This window comes from Manis javanica, chromosome 12 (genome assembly GCF_040802235.1).
Source record: "Manis javanica isolate MJ-LG chromosome 12, MJ_LKY, whole genome shotgun sequence".
NCBI lineage: Eukaryota > Metazoa > Chordata > Mammalia > Pholidota > Manidae > Manis > Manis javanica.
In genome coordinates this window covers 86,585,650-86,604,446 of record NC_133167.1, presented here as the reverse complement: position 1 = coordinate 86,604,446, position 18,797 = coordinate 86,585,650, and the positions used below count along the sequence as shown (strand labels likewise).

Here is an 18,797-nt window from a genome sequence, read left to right as displayed (position 1 = left end):
ATTAGCTTTTTTTCATGTAAAACAGTAACTAGAGGGTTTAGTCATGAGAAATTTCTTTGGCCTACAAGTAGAAATTCTCATTTAAACAAATATGAAATTTTACTATAAATATATACTGGTTTTGAAGTTTAATACAAAGGCAAGAAAAGAATTGAAAACTTTTAATTAAGTTTTCAAAAGTAATACAAACTCACAGCAAAATATTCTAACAATATAGAAGTACATAGAATAAAATAGTAGTGTTCAACTCCAAATAGTGAAATGATTGCTCTGCCTGCCTAGTTTGACTCTTCTGTATTGCAGTAAATAAAAGATACTCTATTGAACAAATAATTTTGTGTAAGGAACACATTTAAAAGTCTTGTCCCTTTTGTAGCCCATACATGTCTTGATTATGATTGTGTAATTTGTACAGTCCCCTAAGTTTTTCTTTTCTATGTTAACTGGCTGTAGATATTCATGCTTACGGTGCTTGTAGATAGGAGTTTATTATTCATCTCTGCTTACTTAGATGACTGCGATGTGTTTTAAGAAATAGAATGTTGTTTGTGAAAAACGTGACAGAGTGCCTTGTAGTGTAGTGGTTCTCAGCAAATGTTTACTAATTAAATAATTCGCAAACCATTCCAGTTCTTCTGCACCAGCTTTTCTAATAAGGAACCTTTCTGTATGTGAACAGGGTGGAGATGAACTCCTGTGCATTGTAGTAATAGTTGCTCATTGAAGAAAGGTCTGGCTTAGTTGTACTGCTTGATTTAACTTGGAATTTTGCTGTTACGGAAACTTTGATAAATTGTCAAATTGATTTCTTGCTTTTGAAAAACATAGGTATGGACTTGATCTTTAAAATCCTTGCAAGTTAAAAAAAATAACTGCTTTATTTTTCATAATGTTTTACATAAACCATTTGAAAAAATGGTTTTTACCACAAATATCACATGTTCAGATAGGAAGAAGGTTCTTAAACAGCACATGTGCTTTTCCTACCTCTAATTCCAGTCCTTTTCTGGTGTGACAGCTACTTAAACTAGCTTCACTCATGTTCCTGTGATTTTTTTCCATATTGGTAAATGATATGACTGTATTGTTATTTCTTGATTTTCTCAACTTGAAGTGTTGATTCCAACACTTGTCTCTTTACTTCCCAATATAGTATAGCACTAGTTTCAGTTTCTCTACTATTTATTTTAGCACCTTCAACAAACTTTCTTAGTGGGAGTTTTGAGTATTAAGTGTGCTCTGCAGAAGGCAGCATAGTGCAGCATATCTGTTAGGCAAGTAGATGTTTAAATTGAGGCAAGTGTTGAGATTGAGATTGCAGTAGCTCTGTTAGAGTAGCATGAAACTCTAGGATTTCTTGATAGTATTTCCCTGGAGAAATTTTAGGAGTTAGAATTTCCATTTAACAGTAATCCTCACATTAATCCTTATACTAAGCCATTGTTATTTTCTGTCCCTTTTGTGTTCTTTACATGGATACTATGGTTTTGACCGCTCAGCCTTTTCCTGTTTGTGTATCTTGTACATATATTAAAATGAAAATATCCCATTTTCACTTGTCATTTATATGCCCTTTGTTGACTTATGCTCTTCCCATCTGCATATTACTTGGCTAAGGACAAAATGAGTATTTTTCACTTTTCTCCCCTAGATTATGCAAGTGATCATATATGCTTGCTAGTAAAATCTCACACTATAGAATTAAAAGTTCTATAGATATTCCAATTTAGTTAATACTAACTTTATACTCCAGTAGTTAATACTAGTTAATACTCCACTTTAGAGATGTACCTGATGAATGGGGTTTTAAGTGCTGCAGGAAAAATCCTTATACATGCTATGCATTGGATTTCTTTTATGTTAATGAAGCACCCATATAAATCAGGGAGATACTGGGAAGATAAATTGATAAATTATTTTTGCATCTTTCAAGATATTTTTGTTGCTGATTTATTTAATATGTGATGAAATAGATTACTAGATTTCCTAATATCAAACCATCCTTACACTTCTAGAATTACTTGAATACCCCTTCTTTGGTTTTATGTATTTCTGGGTTCTTTTTGCTAATGTATTTAAGGATTTTTGCTTTTGTATGGTCAGTGTTCTTTTTTGTGTGTGTGTTCTCATTGATTGGTATTGGTAGATTCATAAAAAGGTAATCACAGTTTTCCTTCTTTCCTTCCCTACCTGCCCCCCCTTTCCCTCCTTTTTTTGTCCTTTTTCATGAAAATATTAGATTTCTTGAAGATTTGAAAGCATGTACCTATATGTGTATTGCTTTTGACAATACTCTTAATGTCTCCTTTGGTTATGTCCCTTAAATTTTCTATCTTGTGAGTCAGTTTTACTAATGTGTGTTTTCACAAAATCATCATTTTTTTTAACTTTCAAATTTATTAGTATATAATTTTGCAGAATATGGCCCTACCCTAGAACTTGTTGAAGTTTTTCTCCATTATCCTCCCTTTTTGTTGCTAACTTTTTATATCTGGGATTTATCCCTTATTTTTTTGTTATGCTATTGGTTTATTTTACTTTTGTTGTGTTTTGTTTTAAAAGAAAATTGATCAAATCACCCTTTACATACTAGTTTTGACTTCTTATGAGCAGTGACTGAGCAATATTAAAATCTCCCATTGCTTTTCCATACTTTTGTTAGTTTTGTTAGTACTTCCTGTAGATAGCAGAGAATCAATTGCAAAGGCAGAGGCCTGGGGAAGAGTTTGATGTTTTCTATAGGTTTACTCTTTTAATTAGATTCAGTGGACCCTTTTAATAAGAAATATTTTGTAACATCTTTGTAGATAATACACCTACCTTTATACATAATGTCTTAAAAAATCAGTATAACATCCTAACTGTAATATAAAGGAGGAATAAAAGGAAATTAATTTATATTTTAAAAATGTATTTTAATGTTTATACTTGTTCAGACACATTTATACTGTAAATAAAAGAGGTATTTACATGCAGTTACCAGGAACCTGATGTATCAGCTGTGATGCACTGGCAGCTGTATGCTAGAGTTGTTGTTTCCCGTAAGTGGTAAAGAGGCCTTGGTAAAGTTCTGAGAAATGTGAAGTACAGTTTTACCCCACAGGAATCTCAGGGGTAAGACACTGTTCTTAGAGTTGAAATTATCAGTATTGTATGAACTACTGATTTAAAGGGTGATCCTACTCCGTTCTATATACATTATACAGTGTGTGTTCCTAGAAACTCAAGTGTATTGTAAACCAGATTGTAAAAAACACTTTGCTAAATATATGAAACAATTGAGTTCTAGGCTCAGTTTATTATTATAAACGGGCATTTTTCATTCATCTGTGTACTTTCTAGGAAAGATGGCTGGAGGAAGGGGTTTTCAGCCTTGGGAGCATTGACATTTAGAGTTGGACAATTTTTTTTGGTGTCAGGGTTGTCACTGTGTGTTGTAGATGGTTAGCAGCATCCCTGGCTTCTTTAGATGCCAGCAGTGTATCTTCCCCCACCAGGGTGACAACCAAAAATGTATCCAGACATTACGAAACGTTCCCAGGGAAGCAGAATTATTCATGTTGGTGTTATATTAAAGGTACAGCTTATGCTTGTAAAACAGAAAAAAGGTGTGTGGTCTTCAAGCTTCTTTCCGTGCGTCCTGTCATTCAGCACATTCAGTGATGACAGGGATAGCACAGTGAGGAAGGCTTCTGCCCTTGAGCTTGCAGGCTGAGGGGGACTGACGTGGTGACGTATGAGGTACAGCGTGTCACCTGTCATTGTGTTCAAACAGTACTGTAGGAACACGGGGTGGGGGACAGTCACCCACAGGGACCTCAGGGGTGTGACGCTGTTCTTTCAGTTGGAACTGTCAATATGACATAAAGCACTAATTTAAAAAAACTAAATTTTGTTAGTGATGTAAACTGTGTTTCCAGAGACGACCCGTTGAAAAGTGATGCATATCTTAACATTTGTCTTCCTGTCTTTTTTTTTTTCCGCATCTTGCTCCTCAAATTGCTCTCAACTGTTTTGAAGATTTTTGTTTTAGCTCACTAGGTGGCAGTGTTAGCCAGAGAGGAAATCTTGGGTGATGAAGCTTTCAGTCAGTGAAGTCACCCTTCGTTCCCTCTGTCATAGAAGCGAATGCCCTAAACTGACATATAGCTCATATAAGGAGAGTTAATTTTATAGTCATTTAAAAAATCAAATAGGTAAGCGAAGAGTAGTTAGACTGAGGCATGTGTCTTATTTCACAAAGACATTTATTTCCTTAGATCAGGATCTTTCTCATTTAGAGGCAGTATAAATGCAGTGGTCAAGAGGATGGTGTGCGTGGGCAGGCGGTAGGTTTATATCTTCTCTCCGTTCCTTACTAGTTTAGGCAAGATGCTTAACCCCTCTCCGAGATTCCTTTGCTATATATAGGAATAATGGTATCTGTGCCTCATTGCCTTTTTGAGGTTCATGAGTATAAAAAGTGCTCAGAGCTTGGAACACGGCCTCATACATAGTAAGAGTAATAGTAAACAGTAATGATATCTATTATTAGTAGCATTGAAAAATATTAAGTAGTACTAAAATACTAAGTGTTTTAATTTAATCTTTCTTATCTGGCTACCTATTCCCATTTACTCAGCTAGCTGGTTATTGACTGAGTGCTATATGCTATTATATTGTGTATAAATATATATGGACTTGCCTGATTATGTCCTCACTGTAGTGTTCTCTAAGTAGAATTGCTGGGTCAGAAGATAGGCCATAGTTAAACAATTTTCAACCCCTTGTGTAATGCCCACTGTAAAGTTTGCAGCAGTTTGGGGAACCAGTTTACCTCCTCACAGCAGTACATGAGAAGGTCCATTTCTTTATCTTCACCAGTACTGGATGTTTTTAGTTGACTTTGCCAGCCTCATAGAAAGTAAGGATCATCTTGATTTTAATTTGTATTTTCTTGCAAAAGATGACTTTATAAAATTAAAGAAAAACAGGTTATCTTTCTTTATACCTCTGTCAACTGCTTTTTCTTTCCTAGCATACATTAAAAAGCAATTAAGTTTGGGACCCTGTAAGATCCTGCCTCAAAAAATAGGCCCTGCCCTCCAGTGTTCATCTTAAGTATTTATGCACCTGTAATTCATTTACACAGTAGATGTAATACTTAAAATACTGCAAGAACGTTGAGCTAAGGAAAAGTAGGGATAAAAGTAGAAATGTTTTATTGAAAAAAGCAAAGACATTGAAGAGTGTTTATTCTGGAATTTTCCTCTGAGAACAGCTCAAGTGACGTTTCTTTTAGTAAAAGAAAATAGTTGAATTTTGTTTTCAATTCAATTTGTTTAATTCTGTTATGCCAAGAAAATTTATATTGCTATATAGTTTTTTGGTAGTATGTTAATAAACATATTAGCTTTCCTGACTATTGCTGTCATTATTCTAGTAGGTATTATTGCCTCTGTGATTGTGTTTAGAATTGTGTATTATAGAACAAAAATGAAAATTCTCCAAGCAAACCTGTTCCTTTCTCTCTGGGAATATGCACTGGTATGTATTTTTTTGCAGACTTTAATGTTGCACTTAATATATACAGACTTTCTGTTTTTAAAGAAATTTTTAGAATTTCAGTTTTTCTACATTACATGAATGAGATAACTACATCAGCCAATCCTTTTCTTGAGTGTATTATACTACCTTTATTAAAGGCATTATTAGCACCTAGAAATAAGAGATGATAGATGCTGGGCGATGGCTATAAACTCTAACAGATATAAATAGTGCTTTTTTCCTGGCAGGCATTATTCTCAGTGCTCATTTAATCCCGACAACCCCAAGACAGGTATTATTATTATCCCCATTTTATAGGTCAGGAAGCTGAGGCAGAAAGGCTGAGTAACTTGCCCCATGTTACATCGTAACTGGGGTGACTGGGCTCACACCCAGGTTGTCTGGCTCCATAGTCTGTACTTAACATTGTTCTGCTAATTTTTAATTTCACAGCGAAGGTCTGGTCATGCCCAAAAAGTTAAATGACTTATTTGGGAAGTTAAGCAAAACCTCATTAGTGAGTCTCCTTACTGGTTTTCCTTCCCTGGCATACAGTTACACAGTTTCTGTTACACAGTTTTCATTCTTAGCTCAAGTGGTACAGAGGTCTCTTCAACTGAAAGAGTCAAATCTCTGAGTTTATAAATTCTAGTTTGTTTTCTTCTTTTCTGTTAAAAGACAGTAGATTTCTAAACCAGTTCCTGTTTTATTTACCCTTACAGTTTAGAGCATGCCTGACTTTCAGGATGCTTGGTGATCTTCTGCTAAAATGAATCATCTGCCTTCATATTTGATATCTCCTAATAATTTGCTGTTTTTAAAGAAAGAAAACAGAATGCCCAGATCTTGGCTTCTAAATACCCTTCTCCTGTAGTAGGACTTGAGAATCCTTGACAAAATGGTTGATTTTAAATTTGGGGAAATACATGATGAGCCTGGAACATCTTTTGGTGCCAGGAAAGAAGAGACTGCTCAAAACAAAAACAAGAAACAAACAATGAAAAGGGAAACAAGTCAGAAAGACACAGGAACAGTCTGTAGGGGCTCTCAGTGACCCAAGTCAGGATGTTTGAAAGACAAGATAAATAATGGTAGTAATGGATTATAATCCGTGAAATAAAATCAGCATCCATGAGTCCATATGAAATTATAAATAAAAAATGGAATAAATAGATTAGGGGAAGAACAGCTCTTATAGTAGAATTCTAGTTTCCACTTATGGAAGGAATGATGGAAAAGAATTTGCCATTAGGCAGATGCACAAGTAATAATTGTTACAGGTAAGAGCTGTCAGTGGATGCTAAGTCAGTAAGCGACAGCATGAGAAGCAAGGTGTTTGCTTAGTCTCAGGTCATCCAATAAAATACTTATTAATTACAAAGGAAAAAACAATAGCTTCATGGTAGAGAGCTCCAGCAGATGGCAGCTTAGCCAATGATCAGTGTGAACAGCCCCAGTAATAAGACATAGGAGCATCATGTACCCTTGAGACTATGCACTGAGAAGACATGACATCATTTCTGTGTCATGTTAGGGACAGACACAGATTTCCTGTGATGCTCTTGCCCCAAATTCCCAACTGCAATTTAATCATGAGGGAATATCAAACAAACCCAAACAGAGGGCCATTCTGTAAAATAACTGACCAAAACTCTTCGGAAGTGTCATGGTCATGAGAGACCAAAGACTGGGTGCATTTAGAGGTTGGCGGGGACCACGGAGACACGACGATCAAATACAGTGTGGGGTCCTGGGCCAGGAGGAGGACGTTGACGGTGAAACCAGTGAAATTCAAGTGAGGTCTGTAGGTCAGTTAATAGGCTTTTGTCAGTGTTAATTAGTTTTAATAATTTCACTCAGATTATATAAAGTTTTAACAATAGGGGGAGCTGGGTAAGGTGTGTGATTTCACAACTTTTCTGTTAATGTAAAATTATTTTAAAGTAATGGTTAAAAATTGTATGATAGATGATAAGTACCCTCACTGTGGTGAGCATTTCATAATGTAAATAATTGTTGAATCACAGTGTTGTATGCTGGAAGTTAATATATTGTGTATCAACTGTATTTAAAAAAAACACATAAAAAGAGAACAGATACTCTGGGGTGCCTAGACAGTAGTTGACAATGGAATTTCATACATCCAGTAACCCAGATTGCTGAGGGGTGCCTAGGTTCCGTGGTGACAGAGTGGGCAGCCCGAGGAAATGGAATTCCTTGTCGTCAGGGAGCTTATAGCCACCAGGAGGCCGAAACAGCCACGCAAACAGTCGTCATCTGTTAGGTAATTTGTTTAAATGTATACAAATCAAAGTTCACTGAGCATATAGGAGAAAGAGCTTGTAATATATCTATGGAAATTCAAAACTTTTATTTAGAAATATTTTGGTTTTGAATAACTTTGTGCCCAGGTTGAATTCTTAATAGAAGATTGTCATCTTTTGCATTTGGTCACCATCAACAGAAAGCTTTTCAGTGTGTGGCAGAAAACAGATTTCCTAATTATCATGAGAGTCTCAACTCCCAACTGGACATCATTTACTTTATGCAGTATGTATTGAAATAAGTAAGAAGGAAGAAAAGAGGGAATGGGACAGTTTTGCCTTTGTACTTCATGTATAGCTTGTGAATGGACTGTGCTGACAACTCACATGACCGTTAGTGGCCTGGTCTGGAAGGAGGGGGCAGTACCGGCTCTGCACCGACTGGGCGTCTGGAGATCCTGTGCGTGCTCACGTTGGTGAGGCTTATTGTGAATGTCCTCTTAGTCACCTATCTCCAGGTTATTTGATTTCAAAAGTCTCTTTGGCACATAAACTGTTACAGCTTCTTACTCCCATAATAAAACTTTGGTTCCCCATCTCCCTACCTGTTTCATTTTACTGATAAGAGGAAATAGAATATACCAAGTTCGAGGAAGGAATATGAATTTTGGATTATTTCAGTGGAGAGAACTTTTGGAAATAAAAGGAGTGTCAGCTGTCTTTCTTCCCCCAGAAAACCAGGGATGCCCAGTCACAACCCTCTTCCCTTACTGTACTGTGGAACTGGAGCACTCTGCATCCCCAGGCCCTTCTGTTACTCACTGCCCAGGATCTGACCGTTCCTGTCTTTGGCTCCCTTTGTTTGTATAATGAAATCTCAGATGTGCTCATTTAGACCAGAGGAGATGAGACTGAAGCCTGGATTTCCATCACTGAAATGCTACAGTTTATAAACCTGTCTTATAGAATAACTACTATCTTGTTGACACAGAGTTTCAGAAACTGTGGAGGAGTGTCACCATGGATTCAATGGATGAGGAGAAAATTGAAGAATATCTGAAGCGACAGGGTATTTCTTCCATGCAGGAATCTGGACCAAAGAAAGTGGTATGTAATCTCTAGAAAAAAACCTGTAACCCTCTGTTCTTTGAACTGTTCACCTGCTTTCAGTTCTTCCAGTGTTTTCTCAGTGTCCTGATCCAGTGATCTGGGTTAGGTGCAAGCCAGGTATTGTCTCCTGTACTGAGGGCCAGAGGCTCTCTTTGCCCTCAGGCGCTGCTCCCAGGCAGGGGAGAGCTTTCCAGCCTCTGTGCTGGCAGTGCCTTCTCTGAAGCTCCAGCCATACGGAATTTCCCCTGGTGGCCCCATGTGCCCTCTCTGCTTCTAATAGGAGCCTCCTCCATCTTGGCCTGTGAGGCCCTAATTGTGCCGCCTTCTCCTTCCTCCAGGAGCCCTGTGGTCTTGGTGCCTGGCTCTGCCTTAGGCCTGATGACAGTGACTTGTCCTTGTTGATTTTGAGATCTCTTGGGACCTAGATATTATTGTCTATAGCCCAGAGCGAGCTCAGAGGAGGGATTTGTAATTGAATGAATACTTGTGAATTGCCCTGTATCAGCTAATCAACTATCTGTGTAGTCCAAGGACAAAGCCAGGATGAGGAACCATTTACCACACCCCAGACTCAGGCTGTTCTTCCTCTGTCCCTCTTTCCCTTGTCCACCGTCAAGTTTTGTGGCTTGCCTTCTTTGCAATTGCATGTGTGTAAATGTTTTATTCTGTGGGCTTTTAGGACTCCTTAAAAGGGAAGATTGCTTGCAGTTATCTTCATGAAGTAGTATAATTATAGCACTTCATAAACACTTCACGGCTTCCTATCATTGCTTAGTCTGTTGATTTTTTAAATTATGTGGTATTAATACTTCTAGTATACAGAAAAGAATAGAGAATAATATTTAATAAATCTTCACGTGCCCATGTGTGTCCCAGTTTTGCCTTCTCTCTGTATTTTGCTGTATTTATTTCAGATCTTTTTTTATTGGTAATGGTGGATATATTCTTAAACTTGATAATAGAGATGAAAAACAAAGAGCTTTTCTGCCTCTCTTTTTATCCACTTAGTGCCTAGAATAGTTGTGGTAGTTTTTGTGCCAGCCCATTTATTCTGGGTGTGGGGGTATGACTTCATCATAACAGAAAGCACTGGGTCCTTCGTGTCCGGGGAGTGTGCAGTGGGTCCTGGTGTGTGAGGCTGGGCTACAAAGCAGAAAAAAGGGCCCAAACCCCTGCGTCTGTTGCTGCAGGTTTCTGGGTGTCTTTAGTAAATCCTCACTGCATTACTTGTCTGAGAAGTTGTTGTTTCTGTTTTTACCTTTTCCTGTAGGCCCCTATTCAGAGAAGGAAAAAGCCTGCTTCACAGAAAAAGCGACGGTTTAAGACACATAATGAACACGTGGCTGGCGTGCTGAAGGACTACTCTGACATTGCTCCTGGCAAATAGGGAGTAGTTGTCCGTGAGCAAAGAATCACAAATAACAAAGTCAACATCTTTCTCATTGATGCTGGGCTCTGAAGACTGACTGTCTTCCCAGTCTGCTTCTCAGGACTGAGGAGAGGGGCAGCTCAGTTGACAGAACACATGTAGATTGCCAAACTCTAAGCTTATTTTAGCTCAATAGGCCAATTACCAATAGGTAAATATTCTCTGTTAACTTTCTGTTACTTTGGCCAGGAGGAAAGGCGCTTAGCATGGCATGCAGGTGTCTCTGCTGTTTGTCTCTACTTCTAAGTGATTCCTGGTTCCATTTTTCCTCTTTTATTACTTTAGAGCAAGTTTTCAGATAGTCTTGGATGCAGTATTTGTTTATTCTGAAAGAACATATTTATAATAAAAGTCATTATAGAAGGTGCTCTTAGACAATAGTGAATTCAGTTTGTCTGCTTCCGTTCTGGACCGTGGAGGTCGGCAGCTCCAGTCCTTAATCCCACAAGGTGTATGTTTGGGATGTTGCTGAAGACTCATCTGGGCCACGTTGCTGAGCATGTGATTTCACAATTGGAACATAGATGCGCCTCCTGTTAGCAATTGAGGCATTTAAGATAACACTACATGCGGTTCTTATTAATATTTTCTTTTCCGAAGGATGTATCTATATTTAGCCTCTTGGATTTTTGCGAGTTACTGTTGCATGCCATCTCCAGCAAGCGTGGGTGGAGTGTTCTTGCCTGCCTGAACATCAGCTCGTCCATCCCCCAGCCCTCCCAGGGCCTGACCCTGAGCTTTTGCTGGTGGAGACTCCTGTTTCCCCATCATGAGCTGTCATATAATGACAGCCATTATTAAATATGTGGGCTCTTAAGAGTCATGGTGACTTGCAGGAAGGAAATCTCTGTGGTCCTTCTAGCCTTTTATGGCAAACTACCCATTTTCCTTGTCTGTGCTTGTTGGTGTGGGGGGGTTCTTTGGGTTTGAGGACTATTGATCCTTATAGTCTTCCTGTGGTAAATCGGAATTGTAGTAGATTACAGAAACAAGGTTCAGTTTTCTCAAAAAGGTGTAATAGTAACCCAAAGCAGCAGGTACTTTGTGCACATGACAAAGAGCGTTTTTGCTGTTTTGGTTATGTATCCTTTTTACTTACTTTTTATTCATTTATAGTGTCATTGCTTGCCTCTTTCTTACATCTGTGCTCCAAAACATGGCATGAGAAGATGTAAAACTGAGGCTCCCCACAGTAATTTAGGACAGAGGAAACACAGTGTGTTTTGGTTTATATCAGAGTTTTGCTACTAAGAAGGAGCTTTAGTGTCTTCAAGCACAAAACTAGCTTTCCTATAAAAAAATTTAGAGCTACCTCATTTCCAGGTATGTCTACTTTTTATGGCCTATACATGCCTCCTGTTTTTTTTTTAACTTCCAGTTTTATGGAGATATATTTGACATATAGCACTGTATAAATTTAAAGTGTACAGCATAACAACTTGACATATATATCATGAACTGAATCCTACAGTAAGTTAATATCCATTATCTCATACACACCAAAAAAATATACTTTTTTTTCTTTGTGATGAGGACTCTTAGAATTTACTCTTAAGAACTCTCATGTCTACCGCACAAGCAGTGTGAACTGTAGCCATCATGTTGTACGTTATGTCCCTAGTACTTATTACTGGAAGTTTGTACCTTTTGACCACCTTCATCCAATTTCCCTATCCCCTGCCTCTGGTAACCATAAATCTGGTATCTCTTCTAGGTTTTTTGTTTTGTTTTAAATTTTACATGTAAGTGAAATCACATAGTATTTTTCTTTATCTTATTTCACTTAGCATAATGTCCTTCAAATGGCAAGATTCCCTCTTTATTTATGGCTGAATAATAATCCATTGTATATGTGTGTGTGTGTATACACACACACGTGCACACACACACACACACACACACACATATACATACTATATCTTCATCTGTTCCCTTGTCAGCAGACACTTAGGTTGTTTCCACATCTTGGCTGTTGTAAATAATGCTGCTATGAACATGGGGGTGCAGGTATCTCTTCAACATAGTGTATTTGTTTCCCTGGGATAAATTCCCAGAAGTAGAATAGCTGGATCATATAGAATTGCAGATCAAAATCAGTTCTTTTCTAAATGTTTTGCGGAAGCTCCATACTCTTTTCCATAGCGGCTGTAACCGATTTATAATCCTACCAGCAGTGCACCCAGGGGTCCCTTCTCTCCACATCCTTGCCAGCATTTCTTGTCCTTTTGATGATAGCTGTTCTAACAGGCTAGCATCAGAGTATCTCCTTGTGGTGAGTGATAACTCCTTGTGATTTTGAATTTGCATTTTCCTAATGATTAGTGATGTTGAACGCCTTTTCATGTATCTGTTGGTCATTTGTATACCCTTTTGGAAAAATATCTATTCAGGTCCTTCACCTGTTTTTTAATTTGATGATGATGATGGTTTTGCCTTTTGAGTTGTATGAGTTCTTTATACGTTTTGGGTATAAGCCCCCTATCAGCTATATGATTTTCAAATATTTTTTCCCATTCCTTAGGTTGTCTTTTTATTTTGTTCATTGATTCTTTTGCTGGGAAGAAGCTTTTTAGTTTGTAGTCACACTTGTCTATTTTTGATTTTGTTGTTTGTGATTTTGGTGTCACATCCAAAAAATCATTGCCAAAACCTAAGTCAAGGAGCTTTTTTCCTGTTTTCTTCTAGGAGTTTTATGGTTTAAGTCTTCAATCCATTTCACATGAACTTTCAGGAGTGGTATAAGATAGGGTCTAGTTTCATTCTTTCACATGTGAGTATCCAGTTACCAAAGAGACTGTCTTTTTTCCATTCAGTTTTCTTGGCTCCCTTGTCAAGTATTAACTGGCTATATATGCATGGGTTTATGTCTTGGCTCTTGATTCTGTTCCATTGGTCTATGTATATGCCAGTACCATTCTGTTCTATTACTATGCCTCTAATACATTTTGAACTTAGGAAGTGTGATGCCTTCTGCTTTATTCTTTCTTCTCAGGAACGCTTTGGTTATTTGCAGTTTTCTTTGCTTCCATACATATTTTAAGAGTGTTTTTTCTACTTCTGTAAAAGGTGCTACTGTAATCTTGATAGGGATCACGTTGAATCTAGATTGCTTTTGGGAGTAAGTAAAATTGTAACTATTATTTCTTCCAATCCACAGACATAGGGTACCTTTCCATTTATTTGTGTTACCTTCAATTTCTTTCATTAGTGTCTTGTAGAGAGTATAGAGATCTTTCACCTTTTTGGTTAAATTTATTCCTAAATATATTATTGATTGTGATGTTGTTGTAAATGGGATTTTTTTCAGGTAATTCATTATTATAGGAATATAATATGGGAATATAGTATATAGGAATGCTTCTGATTTTTACATGTTAATTTTATATCATGCAACTTTACTGATTTTGTTGATTAAAATCTAACAATTTTTTGGTCGGGTTTTTAGGATTTTCTATATATTAAAAAAATCATGCCATCTGTAACTAGAGAGAATTTTACCTCTTGCTGCCCAGTTCTCATAATGTTTATTTTTCTTGATTGTTCTGGCTGGCACTTCCAGTATTGTGTTGAGTGGGAATGGTGAGGGTGGGCATCCTTTTGTTGTTCCTGATCTCAGAGGAAAAGCTTTCAGCCTTTTCACCAATGAGTATGTGTTAGCTGTGGGTTTGTCAGAATTATGTAGAAATCTGTTCCTTCTAATACCTAATTTGTTAACAGTTTTAATTATAAACATACTGAATTTTGTCAAATGCTTTCTCTACATTTACCAAGATAATCATTTGATGTTTTTGTTTCATTCCATTAATGTGATCTATCACATTAATTTGTATACACTAAAAAATCCTTGCGTCTTAAGGATAAATCCCACTTGATTTGTGTAATGTGAGCAATCTTCCTAATGTGAACTCATTTTGCTCCTGTTTTATTGAGAATGTTTGTATCTGTATTCATCAGGTATACTGGCCTGTTTTGGTAGTATCCTTTTTTTGGCTTTGGTCTTAGAGTAATGCTGGCCTCATAAGATGACTTTGAGATGGATTGAAATTAATTCCTCTCTAAATGTTTGGTAAAATTCACCTGTGAAGCTGTCTGGTCCTGGAGTTCTCTTTGTTGGGAGATTTTAAATTACTGATTCAATTTCTTCATATTTGGTCTTTAAATTTTCTGTTTCTTCCTGATTCAGACTTGGTAGTTTGTATGTTTCTAAGAATTTTTCCATTTCTTCTAGATTGTTCCAGTTTGTTGGCATATGGTTGTTTATAGTAGCCTCTTATGACCTTTTGTATTTCTGTGGTATCACTTGTAATGTTTCCTTTTCCATTTAGAATTTTGATTTGGATTCTCTCTTTTTTCCTTGATTAGTCTAGCCTGAAGGTTTGACAATTTTATCTCTTCATAAAATCAGCTCTTAGTTTTGTTAATTTTTCTATTATTATCCTGCCCTCTCATTTCTTATCCAGTCTTTATTATTTCCTTCATTCTAACTTTTGGCTCAGTTTGTTTTTCAGTTCCTTAAAGTACAGAGTTAGGTTGTTTGAGGTTTATGTTTCTTAATGTGTTTATTGCAATGAACTTTCCTCTTATAACTGCTTTTGCTGCATCCCATACATCTTAGTATGTTGTTTCCATTTTCATTTGTCTCAAGATACTTCCTCTTTAATTTCTTCTCTGATCTGTTCTTTTGGTTGTTCATGGGAGTCTAATTTTCCATGTATTTCTGAATTTTCCAGTTTTCCTGTTACTGATATCTAGTTTCATTCCATTGTAGTCAAAGAGAAGATACTTTGTGTGACTCCAGTCTTCTTGAATTTGGTAAGCCTTGTTTTGTAGCATAGTATATGGTTTATTCTAGAAAATATTCCATGTGTGCTTGAAAGACTATGTTGCCTTCTGCTTGTTGTTAGCTAGCGTGTGCTGAATGTTAGGTCCATTTGGTCTATAGTGTTGCTGAAATCTGCTTAGTTGTTACTGATTATGTCAGGATGGTCTGTCCAGTGTAGAGAGTGGGGTGTTTAAGTTCCCAGCAATTTTTGTATCGCTGTTTTATTTTTTCTTTCCACTCTCCTAGTTTTTGCTTTGTATGGTTGGATACTGTGATATTGAGTGCATAAATATTTACAATTGTTACATCTTCTTGTTGGATTGACCCCTTTATAACTACATAATGACCTTGTATCTTTTTACCATTTTTGCATACTATTTTCTTGAAATACCTATTTCCATCCCTTCCCTCTTAGTATATGTGTGTCTTTAAGGCTAAAGTGAGTCTTTGTAGGAAGCATATCCTTGGATCTTGGTTTTTAATCCACTCAGGTATTTTGATGGGAGAATTTAGTCTATTTTAATTTAAAGTAGTAATTATTGATAGGTAAAGACTTAACTGTTGCTATTTTAATTGTTTTCTGGCTGTTTTGTAGATCCATTGTTCCTTGTTTCATATCCTGCTGTGCTTTTCTCTGCTTCAACGTCTTTTAGTATCAGTCTGCTTTGACTTCTTTACCATGTTTTTTTGTGTGTATAATTACTACAGATTTTTCCCTCATGCTACCATGACGCTTATATAAAATACCTTAAAATTATAATACCCTGTTTTAAACTGATAACAACTTAATTTCAATAGAATTCCTAAACTTTACACTTTGACTTCTCTTCCCTCTCATGTTTTAAGTTATTGATATTGCTGTTTACATGTTTTAAATTCTATGTAATAACAGACTATGGTAGTTATTTTTAACTGTTAAACTAAAGTTGTAAGTAAATTATGTACCACAATTATCATATTACAGAGTCTAACTTTGATTATATATTTAACAGTACCAGTGAGTTTTCTGCTACTTTTTTAAATTTTGGGGATATTTATTAGTATTGATTTACTTCTACTCAAAAAACTCCCTTTAGCATTTCTTGTAAGGCAATTCTAGTAGTGATGAACTCCCAGTTTTTGTTTGTTTGGGAAAGTGTTTGTTTTGTTTACCCTCCATTTCTGAAGTCCACCTTTTTGAAATGCAGTTTTTTTGAATGAATAGTTTTTTTTTTGTTGTTCAGTGTTTTGAATTTATCATACCATTCTCTCCTGGCTTGAAATGTTTCTGTTGAGAAATCACTTATAGTCTCATGGTAGTTTCCTTGTATTTAATTTATCTCCTTTTGCTGCTTTCAAAATTCTTTCTTTGACTTTTGACAATTTAATTATACTGTGTCTTGGGGTAAGTCCCTCTGTTTGGGGTCAGTCTGTTTGGCCTCTCTGGGTCTGGATGTCCATTTTTCCTTCTACGTTTGGCAAGTTTTTTTGCCATTATTGCTTTAAATATACCTTGTCTTTTTCTCTTCTGACATTCCCATAATGCGGATATTGTTTCTTTTGATGTGTGTTATAGTCTTTCTTCACTCTTTTTCATTCCTTTTTCCTTTTCTGACCGGGTAATTTCAAATGTCCTGCCTTTCAGGTCACTGACTCTTCTTCTGCATGGTTGAGCTTGAAGCTCTTGAAGCTCCCAGTTGAATTCTTGTCTAGTCATTGTATTTTTCAGCTTTAGGACTTTTTCTTTAATGGTTTGTTTCTTTGTTGAACTACTCGTTTTGCTCATGCATTGTTTTCCTAACATCATTCAGTTGTCTTTATGTACTTGTAATTCACTCAACTTCTTTAAGAGGATTATTCTGAATTTTTTTGTCTGACAGTTCATGGATCTCCATTTCTTTTGGTTCAGTCATTGGAACTTTGAGTTTCCTTTGATGATGTCATGTTAAGCTAGTTTTCATGACACTTGATTCCATGTGTTGGTATCTACATGTTTGAGTAAAGTGTCTTCTCTTTCAGACTGTGCAGGTTCACTTTGGCAGACATTTCTTCACCAGTCAGTTTGGGTTTCTGGGTGTCTGCTGGTAATGTCATTGGGCAGGTGGGCCTTGCTATCAAGGTCTGTTTTTGGTGAGGCCCCTGCTCAAGCTCTGAATTTGAAGGATCGGGTGGTGGTGGTGGTGCAGGCTGAGAGTAGATGGATAGGATTGCTGTCTTGGTTCCCTAACTAAGTGAAACTATAGGATGGGCTCCCCAGTGGCCTGGATTCTCGGTCAGGCCTACTAGGTGATCCTGAAGGGGGTGGTATGCTCAGCAGTAGGTGGGGCTGTAATTAGCTTCTCTGTCCCAGCAGGCAGCATAACAGTCCCTAGGGCCTGCATGACTACTCATTTGGGGACCCACAGTCAGGCAGGACTGTGCATGGAATTCCCTGGCCAGATGGGGCCGGATTTTGCTCTGTCGGTGGGTGGAGCCCTGGGCTGTGCTCTCTGTTCAGTTGCCAGTGTAAGCAGGTCTGTTGGATGGGCTGTGCCGCTCCGCACGTGTTCTGCTGAGGTTCCCTGGTTGGGCAGGCCGAAAGCTGTACTCAGCAATGGCAGGGTTAGGAATTAGTCTCGCTGCCCTGGGGCAGTGGGAGAGCAAGTTCCAAGGCCAGGAAAGGCTCTTTGTGGTCTTGACTCAAGCCAACCCACACCCAAAGTTCTCCTGCTGAATAGGGCGACTGGCTTTGCTTGCAGACTCTCAGCTCTGCCTGCAGGGCCCTGCTTGAGCATTGTGGGCTATGTAGCTTCCCAGGTGTTCTGGTCAGGTAGGGTTATGACTCAGCTCCCCTGACTCGTGGGGGCCGACCAAGCCTCAGGGCTGGAGGAATCTCTTCACTTGAGGATCCAAATCAGGCCGACCTACACCCCGCCAAGTTCCCTGGTCGGACTGCACCACCACTTGGTTCTGCAGATGAGCGACGCTGCTACTTGGGATTACCACCCGGGCTCTGCAGGTAGGAACTCAGTCTGCCAAGGGCGAGTGCTGGTTACGAGCCCCTCCCATCCCCCATCACAGTCAGATTCCCTTATAATTCATGGGAGTGAGACTCAAGTGGGGCTCCCAAGAAGTGACCTCAACACTGGTGGGAGCTGGCTGCCCAATATGGGGTCTCTTTTCCCACTGGAGCAATTACAGCCTGGGGGGACACCTCTGGGCATGGTGCCACACTGGCCTGGGGGAGGGGCAACATGGTCATCGTGTAGCTGCCCCTTCTACCCTTCCGATACGGGGTGTTGTAGTCTCTGGTATGGGGCATGCTTCAGCCTTGCCCTTGTGTTCTAGAATTGTATGTCTTGTCTATGAGTAGCTGTTAGTTCTGTGAGGGGAAGTGAGGTCAGGAATGACTTATGTGGCCATCTTTGTGATGTCACCTGTCACCATCCTTTTTTATTGGTTAGGTTTGAATTGCATTTTGGATATCTCACACACTTCATATTGTTTTGCAAGAAGATATCAAGGCCTCCATTACAGGCACTAAGGTAAGACACTTTACTGCCAGTTGTGTACTATTAGTAGTTTCTAGCTAAGCTATACTCATTGTACTTTGTGAAGTGGCCCAGTAATTTATTTCAGTTATCTTGTGAAACTCATTTCAGAAATGAGGCAATTGAGATGTAAAAAA

General features: G+C 37.9%; 1 protein-coding gene and 1 long non-coding RNA gene across 10 annotated transcripts in view; one reads left to right on the top strand and one right to left on the bottom strand.

The window, feature by feature from the left end:
- LOC118968214 (ral-GDS-related protein) overlaps positions 1 to 18,797 on the bottom strand; it is a 71,345-nt gene that overhangs the window by 30,172 nt on the left and 22,376 nt on the right. The gene's annotated exons all lie outside the window — the stretch shown is intronic.
- The window catches only part of LOC140845199 (uncharacterized), a 32,801-nt gene that overhangs the window by 6,842 nt on the left and 7,162 nt on the right, over positions 1 to 18,797 (top strand). The window contains exons 3-6 of one of the 3 annotated variants that reach the window (XR_012123970.1): positions 5,454 to 5,526; positions 8,149 to 8,897; positions 10,171 to 18,128; positions 18,574 to 18,654. This is a non-coding gene — a long non-coding RNA (uncharacterized lncRNA). The other 2 variants (XR_012123969.1, XR_012123968.1) reach the window with 2 other exon arrangements.